The following is a 17,414-nucleotide window of genomic DNA, read 5'->3' as shown; positions in this document are numbered from 1 at the left end:
GATAAAGAAGCCCACACCTTTCTTCATTCCTGCTTGGATTTTTCTTTTGCTCAACTTATTACTAGTCCTACCCGTCGCTCCGCTACCACGGCTAATATCCTTGATCTTGTACTAACAAATAACCCGGACGTTCTTTCTGATATACTACATTTAAATGGTTTATCCGATCACGACATTATCACTGGTTGCATCACGCATCCATTTACTGAAAAGAAAACTACCATTAAGCAAATTCATTGCTACAATCGCGCGAATTTTGAGATGATTAACTCTGAACTAAACACCTTCTCTGAAAGCTTCCTGGCTCAGTATTCATCACGCTCAATCGAATCAAACTGGCTGGCATTCAAAACCACCTTGACTCACCTTGTTGATAAGTATGTGCCAATCATCACCATCCGACATCATAAAAATTCACCTTGGTTCACACATCGTCTTCGTCGTCTTAATAATAAGAAAAAACGTTTGTACCGCCAAGCAATGACCACACGTCTCCTGTCATCATGGAACAAGTACAAAAATTGTGATAAAGAGTATCAGTCCCTACTTAAAACAACCCGTCGTAATTTCTTCACTCACGACCTGTCTACTATGTTAACCAATAATTCTCATAGATTCTGGCGCATTATCAATCCGAGTTCCTATCCTGATATAGTACTAATTAATGCTGACGGACAACCAGTCACTGAAACTGAGTGTTCGCAGCTTCTAAACGATTCATTTTCATCAGTATTCACCAATGAAGATATAACTTCTTCGCCTATATTAGAGCCATTGCCTAACATTTCCATGCCAGAAATTGTCATCAGTGATTCGGGTATTCTTGCCCTGTTGAATAACCTCAAAACTACTACTAGCTCTGATCATCTTGGTTTCAATAACAAGGTACTTAAAAACGCTTCTTTAAACATTTTTCAAGTGTTATCAGCCATGTTTTCACAATCATTATCATCTGGCATTATTCCTCATGACTGGCGAATAGCTAAAGTAATACCAATATTTAAATCAGGTGATCGCTCTGTCCCACTTAACTATCGTCCTATCTCATTAACTAGCAACATATGTAAACTTCTCGAGCACGTCATACACACACAAGTCATCAACTACCTAGAAGACCATGATATCATCTTCAAGTACCAGCACGGTTTTCGCAGGGGTTATTCATGCGACACTCAGCTCGCCGGATTTACTAACGATATATTTTCCGCATTTAACGAAGGATTCCAAGTTGACGCAGTGTTTCTTGACTTCTCTAAAGCTTTTGATCGCGTTCCTCATCACAGGCTTCTAATCAAATTAACACACTTAAACATTCACCCAAACGTTCTTGCATGGATTAAAGATTTTCTCTCCGACAGACAACAGTTTACCTGTGCTAATGGCTGTAACTCTTCTTCTGTTCCTTTAACATCTGGAGTCCCCCAGGGCAGCGTCCTCGGTCCCCTACTTTTCTTAATTTTCATTAATGATCTACCCAAATGTGTCTCATCTCGAATTCGATTATTCGCAGATGATTGTGTTATATATCGTAATATTAGTAATGACGCTGACCGACTTTCCTTACAAACTGATCTTGATGCTGTGACCGCTTGGTGCTCTTCGTGGTTAATGTCTTTAAATACATCTAAAACCAAGCTAATGTCATTTACCAACCATTCCACTCGACTTCCTACCACCTACTTTCTCAATAATGCTAGAGTAGAACTTGCGCCAACTTACAAGTATCTTGGCCTTCATCTTCAGTCTGACTTAACTTGGCATTACCATATTAACACCGTCTTAGCATCAGCTAACCGAGCACTCGGTCTTCTTAAACGTAACCTCAAGCACGCACCTTCTCACTTAAAAAAACTTGCTTATATCACGCTGATCCGCCCAAAAATTGAATATGCTTCTGCCATATGGGATCCCGATCAAGCATACATAATCAACAACATTGAATCTTTGCAAAACCGTGCTGTTCGCTTCATCTTTTCCGATTATTCACGCTTCACCAGCGTCACATCGTTAAAACAACGTGCCGAGTTGGAATCACTATCACGTCGACGCCAGTTTGCTCGCCTAACCTTATTTCATAAGCTTTATCACCATTCCACGCTTCACGAAGACTTCTTTTCACCACCCCCTGCAGTTTTCCCGCGCCGTGACCACGCTAACAAAGTAAAACGCATAATGTGCCGCTCGTCGCTCTACGCAAAATCTTTTATTCCTCGCACAATAATAGAATGGAATAACCTACCATCACACATAGCTACTGAAGTTAGCCTACCATCTTTCCAAACTTTGTTGCATGAAAACGGTTAGTGGTAGCAGATTAGATATTACTTATGCCTATATGCACATATTAACATATGTAAAATGTTCTTGTGTTTTCATGACTAAGTGCATTTACCCCTTGTTAATATCTATATATTTTATGTTCCTTGTGTGTAGTTTATTTTATGTAGTTTTATTTCTTGTGTATATTTCATGTTTGTACCCCCCCCCCCCTATGTAATACCCTCATGTGAGGGCCCTTAGGGGTAATGTAAATAAATAAATAAACCCGCGGCGGAGGTGAAGTAGGCGTTAAAGGGGTTGGGACACCAAATTTTGAGGCTATAAAAAGCATGTTGTAGGCTGCTTCCGTATGCAAGGACACCCAGAACGAGGTATTGGACGCTGCAAACATTCCAAAATAATTTTAATTCAGCTCCAAAGAGTCATTAAAAACTCCTTCTCGTAGTCGAGACCCATCGCTAGCGCGGCAGTTACTACGTCACAGAGGAGGAACGAAAATATGGACGTCATAGCGTACTAGCACAAAAACGTGACGTATGATGAGTAGCGATGAAATGCCGATTACGGAGCCTGCTGAGCCGAGCGACCGAGCATAGCCTCCACTATGACCGAGCTACAGGCATATAGAAATCCTTTCTTAATGCAAGGAAGGGGTAAGGCGTGCAGACACGGACACAAGAGGAGAGAAGTGGACAACACGAACGCCGCACGCCGGCCCGCGAACGGCAAACTGCGTGCGGCGAGTTGCCCTGCGGACGGGCCTTTACACGTTTGAGTGTAACACTAGCCGGCCGACTCCGAAAGGGACCAGGATATGCGGCGTTCGTGTTGTCTGCTTCTCTCCTCGCATAGTCGCATAGTTCGGCAGCTCGGAGCGGACTCTCCTTCGCTTGGCCTTTCCACGTTACCGGCCCGTCCATGTTACCGGCACGGAAACTCGCCGAACGCCGTTCGCCGGCCCCCGTGCGACGGCGGTTTTGCTCGCGAACGGCGAGATTTCCTTGCCGTAGAGAGGACGGGCCCGGGACCCAATTGTGCGGCAGCCGTACGGAGAAGCGGCCAATCAGCGACCGAGGAGTAGTCACTCTGGCATCGACGGCAGCTTCACCGCCTCTGATCGTTCGGCGCCGCCGATATCGTCGCTAGGCCTTTTCCGGTTCACTTCAAAGCTAAAGCTTACGGCGCTTCGGAATGAATCACCGACTCTCACAAGCCGCAATATTTTCTTACCTTTGTTGTCGCTCTTCGCGATAGTTATAATAATCGCGACATGCACTTCGAATCGCCAGTTGTTTACCTCTGCTGGCAGAGCACGCGTATGCGCGAGCAGACGACGCAGCATAGTTTTACGTCACTATTTTTTGTGGCTCACGTGACCAAGCCATGTTGCGTTTCCTCCTCTGTGACGTCATAGCATCTCCCGGAGCCCAGAAACCGAAACCGAAATCGCTCGGTATAATAATGCTATTATTAAATTATTTATCGGATATATATGAATCCCGCTGTGTGTATCGTGCTCCCTGAAGCATGACGCAACGTTTGAATCAACAAACGCATGAACGAAAATTTTGATGTCTCCACCCCTTTAAGCACTCCCCATACGGGGGCCGATCCCGAAGATAGTGCAATGCCGGGCTGCGTATCTACAATTGCTAGTAGGTACAGCGGGGCGTTGCACTCGCGGAGACGACGGACGTCTGCGCGCGTAAGAGCGGGTGCGAGAGGGGAAATGTGGGGACTTTAGCTCCTTGAATATCCGACTCTGCCTAGGCACTAAGGAGGAGTTTCTAAGCCCGTGTTGTAAGGGTTTATCCCTAGGCGTGCCGGCAGGAGTCGCAGGGCGCGGTAGTGCTGAACTTAGCGTCGTAAGTTGGCGGCTGTACGTATTTATTCAATCGTGTTTCTTACTAATTGATACAACGCGTCATTATTTCGCATTATTGGCGGCGCCTCCAGCACACCAAAGCGACAACGGGGACATCAAAGCTAGAACCCGGACTGGTCCGTGGGTTGGGGCTCGTCGAGGTCTGCGCGTGCCAGGGGAGTACAAGATCAGTTGTCCGCTATCGCGGACAGCCTGTTTTTTTATACGAACACCTCCTGGCACGCTTCAGCCTCCGCGGCCCCAACCCACGGGCCGCCCTGCTTCCAGCTTTGATCCCCCGCTACCGCGTGGGTGCCCTGGAAATCCTGCGCCGCCTGCTCTAACATAACCTCAGGTGCACTCCTGAAGCCTCCGTTTGCCGGTTACATGTGCCCTCCTGGAGCAATGCGTGTAAAAAATCCGACCTATCGTCGCGACCCGCGACTTATGCAATACCAGTCCGAACCTTGCCCCTTCAGCCACAGCGATCACCAAATGGGGCATCCGTGCCCACTGCCTCACCGCGCTGGCAGCCAGCGGCGGAGCGTAAACAAACTGGACCGCACTCCACCACGCCGGCGTGCCTAGGGGACAAACGCATACAACTCGCGTTAAGAAACCTCCTCCGTTGTGCTTAGGCAGACTCATATATTCAAGGTGCAAAGGCCCCCAAATGTTTTCTCTCGCACCCGCTCTTACTCGCGCCTGCGCAGAAACGTCGAGCGCCGTGAGAAACGCCACGCCCTGCTGTACCTACTAGCAATTGTGAAAACGCGACCGGGCCACCCGGAGTAGAACGCCCCCCCCCCTCCCTCTCTACTCGCCTCTCGCAGCCTTGCCCGCGACGGAAGACGGCGAGCTTCCTCCCCGCTTTTCTCCGTTGCGTGCGCTAGAGTGAGCCGCGATCACGGTTCACCCTCGCCAGCTTTCACTCGCACATACAGCATAGGTGGCGCGGCGATCATTTTATCGCCCTTGGACTTAACACGTATCCTCACGGCGCCGGCAAAAATGCGCCTGAAGTATACATATAATTGCTATTGCATAAAAAGCTTAAGAAGCTATGGACCGCGCAACGAGCTATGAACGAAAAATGTTAGGCGTAAGGTTAAGCAACAGGAAGTCTGCAGTGTGGATTAGAGAGCAAATGGAGCAGCCAATATTCTAGTTGGCATTAAGAGAAAAAATGAAGTTGGGCAGGCTATGTAATGCGAGGGCAGGTAACCGGTTAACCAGTAGTTAGTGGATGGGTGCCAAAGGAAGAGTAGTGCAGTCGAGGATGGGAGAAAATTAGGTGGTGTGATGATGATAGGAAAACGGCCGGCATGATTTGGTATCTGCTAGCACAAGACGGGGGTAATTGGAGATCGCTGGGAATTCCACGTTGCCGAAATTCATCCAAAGTCCCCCACTACGGCGTGCTTTGTAATCAGATCGTGTGAAAGATTGTGTGAAACGCCATAATTTACTTAATGACTGTTTGGCCCAGGCATGGAAGAAAAATATTCGTGAAAAGTATGAGCATAGTGCTTATGGGGTGGGGGGTCCAGTCTAGGGCCTTGTCAACGCTGAACACACTAGCCGAACTGAAGTTTCAACGTAGAATGTTCTGAACAAGTGCAGGTCTTTTGGCACTGTTTCTCACTCTCAGGGCGTTCCCGAGGGCCTGCTCAATAAATTCTGCCTGGTACACATTAGGTGCCTGCGGTACTCAGCCTTAAGCGAGAGGGTGACTTCTGCACCTTCTCTCTTACTCCATCCCTAATAACATCATATTTCGGGAGGGGGGGGGGGTGAGACAAGGGGCGCCGTCAGGATAGCCACCACAATTCAGGGGACAGGTCCCCCTGTGTGGGCGCCAGCCAAAAAGAGAATACTGTGAAGAGTGCGTTTTGCACCTGTGCGATGAGGCCTCCTCATGTTCTTGTGAGCACTTAGTGAGCACAGGGCACAGTCAGAAGTCATGGGCCGCATGATAGATACGCAATTTATCATCCGTGTACACAAAACAGTGCGCACTGTGAGACAATCACAGCTCGAAATAACGAAGCAAAAGGAACAGTAAACTTTCAAGTACCTCATGCTGTTGCCAGCAGTTAGTTGGGTTAGGGTGCGTCACTTTGTTTTCCTCAATGGCTAGCCCTGCTGGACCAATGGCACACACAGTGCAGTTCACTGTCAAAGAGAACATGTAAGTGTAGAGCACAATAGCCTGGCTTTGCAGCAGGCGACTTGTGGGTGGTGGCGCTGGCACCATTATACTCTATGGTGTAGTGCAATGACGTTGCTTCTATCAGCACTTGCAGCTAAAGCGCTAACAAAGTGAGAGCAGCACATTATAATGTACTTAAGTGTACCGTACTGCACGCGCACGCAGGTGGTCCGCTCGTGCACGGCAGCGCTTCCACAAGCTGGCATCGTGGGTGCACGCGCTGCGGCTGGCGCTGCGCATCCCAGGTGAGACAACGGCGCCCAAGGAGGACTACCACAGCCCAGCAGCGGCCGAGGGTGAGCACTCGGCGTTCGTGGAAGTTGCTGCCAGTGAAGAGGATGACACAGATTCCTGGCCACAGGACTGTTTTCAGGACATCCCTCTGTGATGGGCGCCTGGCTTGCTCCAAAGCCGCCATAACGACACAGGGCAGGATCGGGCATTGTGTTCCTCTGTTTTCCTCGCAGCATCACTCGTCCTACATTGCAAGTCAGTTTGGAGGTCATAGATTTCCCGAGGCACCGGCTGCAAGGGCAAATCAACACTTGCTTTCATCGCCTCAAACGGTACATTTGTGCTCTTTAGGCGAGCCGTTGCTGCCTTCGCTTGACAGACTCGCTAGTCATCATTGTGCCAGCTGGATTTGCAGTGCTCCGGCCCTCTCTTTGTTCATTGCATCTTTTTTCTCTCTCTAGAACACTTGACCAAAAGCAATGTTCTCTAATTAGTCCAAATAAAGCGCTTAATCTAAGAACCGAGACCTACGCACTATGTACCCTGAAATAGTGCCATCTACTTCTGTGACTTGTGGAACATTAGCGCAGGTGCGATGTGTTCTGGAAACAGCAGTGGTAGCGGCAATGCCCTGTGACGCTGTGATTTAACCTATGTTTTGGTGTTGCACGCCTGTTTCCTTTATGAAATAAATACAGAAAAGTACAAATGCCCGTAATTTATTTACCGCATACAAGTCTCATTCCACACTAATTAAGCCATCAGAGCCAGAGGTGCAGTGCTACAGATGCAACTCTGCCACCACAGTGATCTAGCCATAGAGTAGGTATAACTTAGTTACACTAACTCTATAGGTCTGGCCCCATGAGCACAAGGTTGCCAAACGCATTCAAGAGAAGTCATCAGGTATACACGTTGACTTTATTCCATAGAAGCCTACAAATCTGTTGCGTCTATATAAATGATTGCAAAATCTCTTCACAGCACAAGACACGGAAAGACTCTTGCGGAGCGGCATACAGGGAAAACACAACTATGTATAGGTTCTTGTTTGCTTAAAAAGCAATGCGGGCATAGACACTGCGTACCATCCACCTAGTCCATTCATATACATTCACGCGTGTTTTCCGTACATAGGTGATTCCGGGAGTCAGGATCTTCGCCACCACAAACTGCTTGTGTACAAGCGCGCTGTCGACCAATCATGCAAGCAGCTGGACTTACGTCAAGTGCACATTATATAATAAAACCTGGTTACGTGTGGCTGGTAGATGAGGGATCTTGACCCTGAAAGGCTGTGGCATGGCCAATCCAGTGGTATTTTAGCAGCGTCTAAGAGTGGCTCCAGGTCACAACCGTGCACTTAGAACTTGCTGAAGGTGTCGCCTTCAAACCTTCGTACGCTCATACCGTGTCTTAAGCACAAACTCTTTCTTGTAAGCCACTGAAAGCAGCCATTATGTTAGCAGCAATTTGTTTGGTGGCTAACATTAACAAAATGCATCTGTAGCCAAAGAAACGGGAGCAGCCAGTTTTTTTATTATTATTATTACATTTTTAGCAACACAACCTGGGAGTGGTGCCACCTTGCCACACTAGAGTGTGCAAAAGTTGCCTCCCACCTGCAAGTGTTGGCATGCACAGTTTATCTACAACTTGGTAGTATTTCCTCTCACCGCACCACCTTCATGGTATTTAAAAAAAACACTCTGGGGAACCATGCCCATACACAGAAGTGCTGTCTCCTTATCTTTGGCCACACCATATGGCATACTGCTTAACAACCCCAGTTGCGCACAAGCCACATCCCAAGGTCTATAACACCTGATCCTCAACCCACAAGGTGCACCTGATCCTCAACCCACAAGGTGGTCAAAACATTGGCACCACAACAGCACCATTCACCGGAATTTATAAAACTGAGCACTCTCATCAGTGGACCCTTAATGAACATCCCTGCGCACACCGAGAGGAATCTAGCCTTGTCAAATAACAGCAGCTTTCAGCGGCTTTTTCTACCCAGTTACTGCCCCATGCACATCAACACCAATGGACCACTTTTGTCAGCATCCCATGAATCGAAAGCGATGCGGCAAGAACCATCTTCACTGCAATGTTGTCAAAGGCACCGCTTTTCTTCACACCTCCTCGTCGACATTGAGCTTTCAAGGAATTGTAATACACTGAATATTCGTGAGCAGGGGTGCTCATTTCAAAAACCACAACCTCCACTGTATAGTCAATGCAACGTGGCATAGACTATACGGGTGCTTTCATAAAACCCCTACTTTTAGGAAAATAAAAATATTCATTGCCTCGCATTCTAAAGCAACAAGTGGGCTGGAAATGAGCAATTTGCAAGAGAAATACTGCAAATTGACACAAACCAAACGAGCTCCACGTCACTGTAGATAGATTCAGATTTCAGCAGCACAAGCACTTTAATTCTGCTTCTGAGCCTGCAACAATGCTTGAAATTGGGCTTATTTGAGAACGTGCATCTTAATGCACTGGCATTAAGAGGAAGCTTTAGCTCGGGCCCAACTTCGACGGGGCCTATTCAAATACATGTAAAACGCAAAAACGTTTTTCTGATATAACCCCTGGACCAACATTAATGAAATTTGTTGCGTTTGAGAGAGAAAGTTAAATTCTAGTGACTATTGGAAGCGGAATTTTGATTTATGGCTCGAATTTCATTAAAAAGTTTTTTAAACATTCGACAGTCTGAAAAAAATAGAAGCACGAAGTTTACAAATTCATAGCTCTGTATCAGGAACAGATATCGCGGTTCTGTAAACGGCATCTATTACATCATTCAAAGCGGACAAATTCCATATATCATTCTACATCTTACGTGAATTTGTTACATTGTTTACAAGGGTTCTGTAAAAGCTGTATTTCCATATTACTAAATTTTTTGCTATTTATGTGCAACATATAAATTTTGTTCGCTTTAGATGTACTATTAGTTGCGATTCACAGAATTGTATTATTACATTTCGTTGTTGCGCTACAGAGTCGCAAACTTGATAGTTTCGTTTTTCGAAAATTTTCGATTTTTGCCAATTTTTAATAAAAAATTCATGTCCTAACTCGAAAATTAGAAATAGACATTCACTAGATTTTAAGTTTTTCTTTTAAATGCAACAAATCTCGTCAAATTTGGTGCAGTGGTAGCAGAGAAAAACGAATTCTCCTTTTACATGTATTTAGATAGGAGCACCCGTGCTAAAGCTTCCTCTTAAGAAATGAATCAGTTAAAAACGAACACAGAGAAACAAGACTGAACAGGTGTTCGCCTATTCGGTTTCGTTCCTCTGTGGTCGGCCTTGCCCGAGTTGTTTCCTTATGCTATTACAATAAGGTGGTTCTTAACCTTATCTTTTACGTCTCAAGTTTAGACAAACTCTTTTTTCAGCATGTCTACTTCATTCTTCACAAAAAACATATAAGTACATGTGGCTGGCTACATTGAAGACTACACTGTTGCTGCAGCTTGAAAGGTAACTAGAATGGTAACTGCCAAGTGTTGAAACCTATTATTCCTACGTTATTGCTGCGCTTAGTGAACACAAATCTATGAGCAAGCCCCTTGGCACAGCATTTGCGAGTGTCAATTGATAGAAATGCTGAAGTGCAATAAAGCATGGCATTGTCATGAATTCAAGAACACAAGAGACATTTAAAAAGATGATCATAAATACATACATGCATAGGACTTTGTTGAAAAACCAACTTGGCATGCTAGTACTAGCCAAGAAGACATATTCAGAGAAGTCATACTCAAAGTCACACAAAACGGCACATCATCATGAACGACTAACGAAAATCCATTAACAGATGTTACACTTTGTCACTGCTTGGGTATAGCATAAGAAACAATCCCTTCTTGAGAACTGCACTGTTCATTCTCTTGCAAAGTGAAACACCTAGCAACAGCAAATTGCAAGCACCCAATTATCCAGGGCACATGAGAGAACACATCACAACTTCCTTTGCGCTCAAGCATCTACTTTTGTGCTTCTCCAACATTCGCACAGACAATGTTTAAACACAGACTTGCTGCTTCACGGAATGAGAAGTAATTTCATTCAAGAAAAAGTAAACAAATGACACCAATACTGCCCAAAAAGTTCCTACAGGACAGAAAACAAACATATCTGGATTTTGATGAAATACCTTCACATCCTATTGACATAGCACTCTGCTCATGTGAAGCTCCACAGCATGGCTGATTCTGCATTTTTAAAAAAAGTACAGCCACTACTAAAAGAGCGTGTGATATCATTAATTGCAAAAGGATAACAGGTGAACAACAGTGAAACCAGTGGTATGCTAGATGAAACGTACTCACCGTAATGAGAGCAAATGCACAGAGCTTTGGTCTTCACCTGGGAGGCAGAGATGCAGCGACTCAAAGGGCAAATGCAAGGACGTGTTGGAACAAGACAGCGCAGTCCTCAAAATTGCACTAACCTAGCAAGTTGGCAGAAACAACCATTAACAGCAGAGAATACACATTAAAAGAATGCAAGATCTGCATCTCTCTAGTCAAGAGACTCCTAGCATCCGACAAAACAGCCCAAATATTTTTCTTTGCGCATACACAAAAGCCTACACCTACCCATGGGCCAACATGCAACTCGCACAGAGCTCTTTCCCTGCTGACAGATGCTCATACGCAAAACTAGATGCACAGACATGATGGCACAATGAACGCTGTTGAGTTGTAGATACACTAGACAGGATCACGCAAGGACGCACTTTCTTAAATGTACTTGTGGCCAACAGAAACATTGGGTCATTTGTAGGATGTCCCCACTTGGCAAGAGAGCCTTGACAGGAAGGCGCACAGGAAGCCATACAAACTCCGACATACCAACCACTGTCCAGCCAAAGCACTCTCACAATATCTCCCCCACCTTAGCACTTACTGCCGAATGTTGAATAAATTAGTAAGTCAGGCATGAATGGTCTTTCCAGCTGAATGGCTGGCTTGCTTACACTTGAACATTGCAGAGAGGTGGCATTTCACAGTGAATTTTGCTTAATACCTTGTTTTAATTTTGTCTGGAGTAGGTCACAACTGCATGCCATCAGCAACAGTGCAGGACCAGAAAAGTAACGAGCATCGCTGAACAACTTGCAGGGCTCACCGCTCTATATGGACAACATGCATAAATGAATCTGGCAGGAAAGCTAACCAAGTACCATTGGTTGAGCTCTTGCCTCAATTACAGCAAACGAATGGTGGATGCTTATTCCTTAATATGGTAAGTTATCTTTGCACAACACCAAATTTTCTGTTCTGCTCTGTCAGGAATGTCGAGAGGCCACAAGCATCTAAGGGTCCTGAATACCTTCCATAGTCACTAAAGATTCTTCAATTCGGTTTTTCATTTCATATGTATTTTTATTTTATTTTTTATTTTTCAGTTGCTACTCTGCGAGTAAAATGGGCAAAACATGTAAGTGGTCGAGGTTCCTAGAGCACTAACAGGAAGCCAAGCAACAGTCCACTATATACGTGATACACTCGGCAAGGACAGCACAACGGGCAAGCATTAGAAAAATCCAAAATGCAAGGTGTATGTGTTTTCATTACTTCTTTTTAAATCCGTAGTCAATTTTGGTCACGAGTAAAGATTGTCTCCATGGAGGGCATATAGGTCTGGGAAAAGTGGCATAAAGCTTTCAACAAGCGCAATCATGGAATGGCTCAGGGCACTTCACATTTGTGAGTCGGGTCTTTCACGAGTTCTTTACTCCCAACCACATCAGCAATTTTGCAACCTGCCTATGACAAAACACGCAAAACAACTTTTTCGCTCCCCTGTTACTACATTCTTGACACTAGAAAAATGACCACTTGATTTTTTTTTTTTTTTTACTTCAGCAAAAGTTAGTGTAACATGAAGGTTTGGGATAGCTGGCATTGATCCATTTGTCGTTTTATAATGCCACAAAGAAAACAGACTGTGGACTGAAATACGAGTGTAAGTGCTGCTTCCCACTGGTTATTTCAGCAAAGAACTTAAAATATTTGCTCTTTATTGTCCTACAAACAAGGATAATATCACAAGCCTCTAAAGTTGTTTTTTTAGTTTTATGTGATATCACACTTGCACTTAAATAAGTAAAGATAAATATTGTGCTGTCAGAAGTGCTCTGTGTTTCTGTCTGCAGTCTTTTTGCTTTCTGTAGATAAAGAACCACAAAGGAACTACAAACCACAAAAGCAAGTCTCTCTTTTTTGAGTAATGACAGTCACAACAGATAGACAAATAATAGACAATCTACACAGTAAAACCCCAAAAATGCACTCCTTGATCATGTTTTCCTGGTGTTAATGTCATCAATGGTGCTGACATAGTGATCACATGACACATTTTCCAGCTATAATGTTCCATTCCCACAATTCAGTAATAAACATTATGAGAAGCGTTCTACCGTATACTGAAATAGGGTAATCTAGAACAATCCAAATACATTTCCGCTAATCACTACAGAAAGCAAGAAATGAAAAGTGCAGCATTAGGAAAAAAAGACTGAAGGTAGTTTTGGACACTTCTGCAACAGAAAATATTTTCTGCTGGATGTTAACGTTGTCAGGTTTCACTCACTTCAACACTACACTCCAGTGTTCAGGGTCTAGAAGGACAAAGAGAATATGAAAGCTAACCCGACACACCAACCATTATTAAAGCCAGGTCATTAGGTGCAAAACACTCGATGCAAAGCAGAGGTCGAAAGCACCCTGCCACCTGTCACAACAGTGCACAAATACGAAGGAAGCAGGACACACCCTTGAATACTATGTCCCTCTTGCAGAACACTAAAACAAGCACATGATGACAACAGCACAGACGACGATCTAATTTACTTGCCTCGTCACCTGCTTTTGCGAGAGCTTAAGGCGAGGGCACACACGAAATCACAGCCAACAAGGACGCTGGAAGAGCTCTCCTCCTCCTAGAAGGCATCGGATGGCAAGGAAGAATGGAGATGGGGACGACAACGCCATTGACACGACAGCTGAGGAAGATCCACATGCAGCAGCTGCCATACTTGGAAGGAAAACGCCTAAGCACTGTCCATGCAGTACTCAGCCCTTCAGCTGGTTTCGCGGACAAGTGTGGTCACTACGCCGACATGTGTTAAAGGAAGACCAATTCTCAATCCTTCATGTCTAGCCTGAGTAGTGTTAAATACTACTATTCAGGCATCACAGCTATGTGTGACACACGCTGCACATCCCTCACAGGTCAACGGTGCACAGAATCTGTTTCCACCATTGAAAACTTGTAAATACAAACAGGGACAGGGTAAAGGGCAGAGGTGCATATGAATAGAAACTAGAAGTGATGCTCTCATAGAGACAGCATGTCTGCTCTTTTGCATACATGAAGCTTCAACAGAATATGGCTCAATGTCCTTGAGCCTGCCAAAAAGTTGCCGGAACATCTAAATTTCACAGTAATTATTTTTTTTTCTGGATTATTGGCGAAGTTACAAACAAGGCCTTCAACAACACCAATGAAAAGACATCCGACGCAAGTCTTTACAAGACAAATCGCCTCACAGTGACCATCAGCACATAAAAATGCAATCCTGTCGAGTAAAAGTCCCAACCCCCATGACAGTACACATGATTACAAGTTGTTGAAAAGCAAACACCACCTTTAGTGGCCTGCATTGAAACAATTAACTTCAAGGGAAACATGACTTGGGGGAGAGTGCGGGTTACATCTCAAAGCTGTACTGTGGGCTATAGAGGACATCAAAGTAAAGGGCTTATTTTTAATGTTCTTTACTATGAACCTAGAATTGAATGCACCAGCACTGTTTATGTCCTGTTCCTATCATAACACGGACGATATAGCTGAAATTCAATTGCACAGCTGACACTGCAGCGCATCACTGACAGCAATGGTCACGGTTTTGCCAGTATGACCTGCAGGCGAATGCGCTCATGCCACTGCTAATGTTAGCGCTTCAACAAGTGAAATTCCAAATAGCTTGAGCTTCATATTCCCTAATACAGTGCTCAAACTGAAAACAGCTTGAAAGTACACCTCCTGTAGTGGAAGACAAATCGCAACACTGCCATATATGTTGTGTTGTGCAATATCTAATTATGTCATTGGGAAAAAGAGTACTTGGACTAGGCCTAGCAGAATTGCAAACAAGATGCTCACGGCACTTTAGCAATACTATAATGGCCGCACTGGCCAAGAGCATGTTATGCATTTACAGTTCGTTTCAGCAGCAGTCTTCCATTATTAAAAATTGGGAATTGCAAATGGAGAAATGGTAACCTTTGTTGGTTAAGATCCGTAGGAGTGGTGTCCATTAGAAATTGCACAATGATCTTCTAGGAGCTAGTTATTAACTAAAGGTTTGCTAATTAACTTGACAAATATTTGCAACTCTAGCACACATATTGTAAGGGCTAAAATAATGCCAGTCAGTGCTTGAGGCTTGTGCACTAAGCTGAAACAAGTGCCTCTGTTTGAGACACTCATCCACAAACTTGTAACGAGACAAGTTTGCCTTTGACTTAATATTTTTTAAGCAAGCCTTCTTTAAGCAATGCTAGAGAATACTATACAGATAACCAATGCATAAGTTCATTGGCGATTCTAAGAATAGACGAAACTGGCACTGCTGTCACGATTGCTACTAACATGCCTTAAGCCCTAGCCTTGTGCAATCTGCAATTATAATATGTGCACTAAAGTTATTAAAAAGTTATGTAGCAGTTAGTCAATAAGGAGATTATTCATGAATACTGGTCAGTTACAGATCTCAAATAGCCTGTCTTTTTCTACATTCCCCAACTATTGAAACAAAATTTAAGAGCTGCGGCAATTTCGTGGGCTGTTTCTATATTATGTTTCTAGTTTCTAGATTACCACATGAACAAAAGAAAAGCAAATGGCTATACAAGCCTAACCAGTGCCTCCTTAACCATTCTTTCTTGCTGAATGCTTCTTGTCTAGAGTAGAAAAGCAATATATACGAGAACCACTTCTAGTTCATAATGGGAACAGCATGAACAAGACGACAACGGAGTGAAAGGACACAGGATGAGCGCTGACTGACAACTGAACATGCGAGTCAGCGCTCGCCCTGTGTCCTTTCACTACGTCGTCGTTTTGTTCGCGCCATTACCATTATGAATGTATACCAACTCGCCCAAATTTGTACTTTAAAACCTCTTCTAGGTTGGAATACAGCCTTCAGAACATGTAAACACAAGGATTTACGTAAGCTTCCCATTTCAACGCAGTCTTTTTCATAACAAGGTTATGTTTCTGAACCCGCCCTCCCCGCGCCTCCCTTCCCCAAATTTACAATGAAAATTAAAATTTCACACCTCACACCTCCAGCTTTCCCTTATTTTTAAAAGTCTCTAAAAGCCCCAGCTTTCAATGCTAACAGCTATACCAACCATTTCAGAGGAGAGTGTCAACATTCAATTGAAAGTGAAGCTACCAGTAGCAGATTCGCACAGCAATACTGAGTTTAGCTTGAGCCAATTCTGATATGGTCCCAGAAAGTTGGCGACGACAGGACATCGTGGCAAGGTGTTATACAAAACAGACGCAAGATACTGGTAGATGGTAGAGTAACCACCAAGAAAAAAGGAATCTTATACAAAGAAAAAAATAGACATCAAAGCACCAGACAATAAACAGGGCATGACAGGACCTAGTATTAGATTGAGGGTCAAGGACTACAATGCAGTAAAGTAAGTTTGAGGACTGACCACAGTTATGATGCCACACACCTTCACCTTAGGAGTACTTGATAAAGAGGTTGTGTTCAGGGTTGCCACATTTGGGTACTTAGGGCCAAACTGGCTGCCTTTAGGATCCTCTCATCCATGAAAACTTGGGCTATTTTTGAAATCACTATAACCTATTTTAGCAGGTTCATAAATTATTGGTCTCCTCGATTTGGCTGCACTTTCTGCACTAGTTCAGGGGGTGCAGCACTCTAGCACTCGATTTGCCAGTGCAGCTAGCGCCACCTGCACTTCGGCACTCAATTTGACGTCGTGCTGCACGAGTTCATGTACACTTTAGGTCTCCTCGATTTGGCTGCACTTTTTGCATTAGTTCAGAAAAGTGTCGTGCCAGTGCAGCGCCAGTTCTTGAAGTGTGAGTGTAGTGCGACACTAGCGCTTTCGGTGCAGCGGTCAAATCGAGGACAAAAATGCAGGAACGTACAGGCCTTCGTCTGCTGCGACTGGGCGACTGTGGCTTTTCTTTTGTTGGTGTGTGCCGTGAGCGTAAACGTGTGCGCAATGTCCTTTTTTGTCCTGTAGGAAGAATTTATGTATTAGTACCTGGAAATTAGTTCAACTTCGGCATAATTATTCAGAAAGCATGACCAAGCGCAGTTTCCACCCCTTTCTGAATCATATATGGCACGTTTCAAACGACGGACCAATGTAGTTTCGCATAAACGTAACGTCGAGGTAGCGGTAAGCTCGTGAACGTTAATACAAACGACTGTGACCTGCGGGAAAATCCCGGCCTTCAGTGCACTTAGCAGCAGCTGAACCCGGAAAGCGCCCTTAACAACATGCTGCGTACACGCCCTGAAAAAAACTGGCGTCTGTGCTGCGTTACTAATGACAGGCGCTGTCGATGCCGTCTACCAACACCCGCATTGCCACGGAACCGCATGTGTCGTCTGCTATCAAGAACCTTGCACTACATACACGAGAAAAGAACTTGCGGAGAGTCTAGTGCCAAAGTGTACATGAACTCGTGCAGCACGACATCAAATCGAGTGCCGAAGTGCAGGTGG

This window comes from Dermacentor variabilis, chromosome 5 (assembly GCF_050947875.1).
Source record: "Dermacentor variabilis isolate Ectoservices chromosome 5, ASM5094787v1, whole genome shotgun sequence".
NCBI classification, from domain to species: Eukaryota; Metazoa; Arthropoda; class Arachnida; order Ixodida; family Ixodidae; genus Dermacentor; species Dermacentor variabilis.
Note: the sequence above shows the minus strand (reverse complement) of the source record.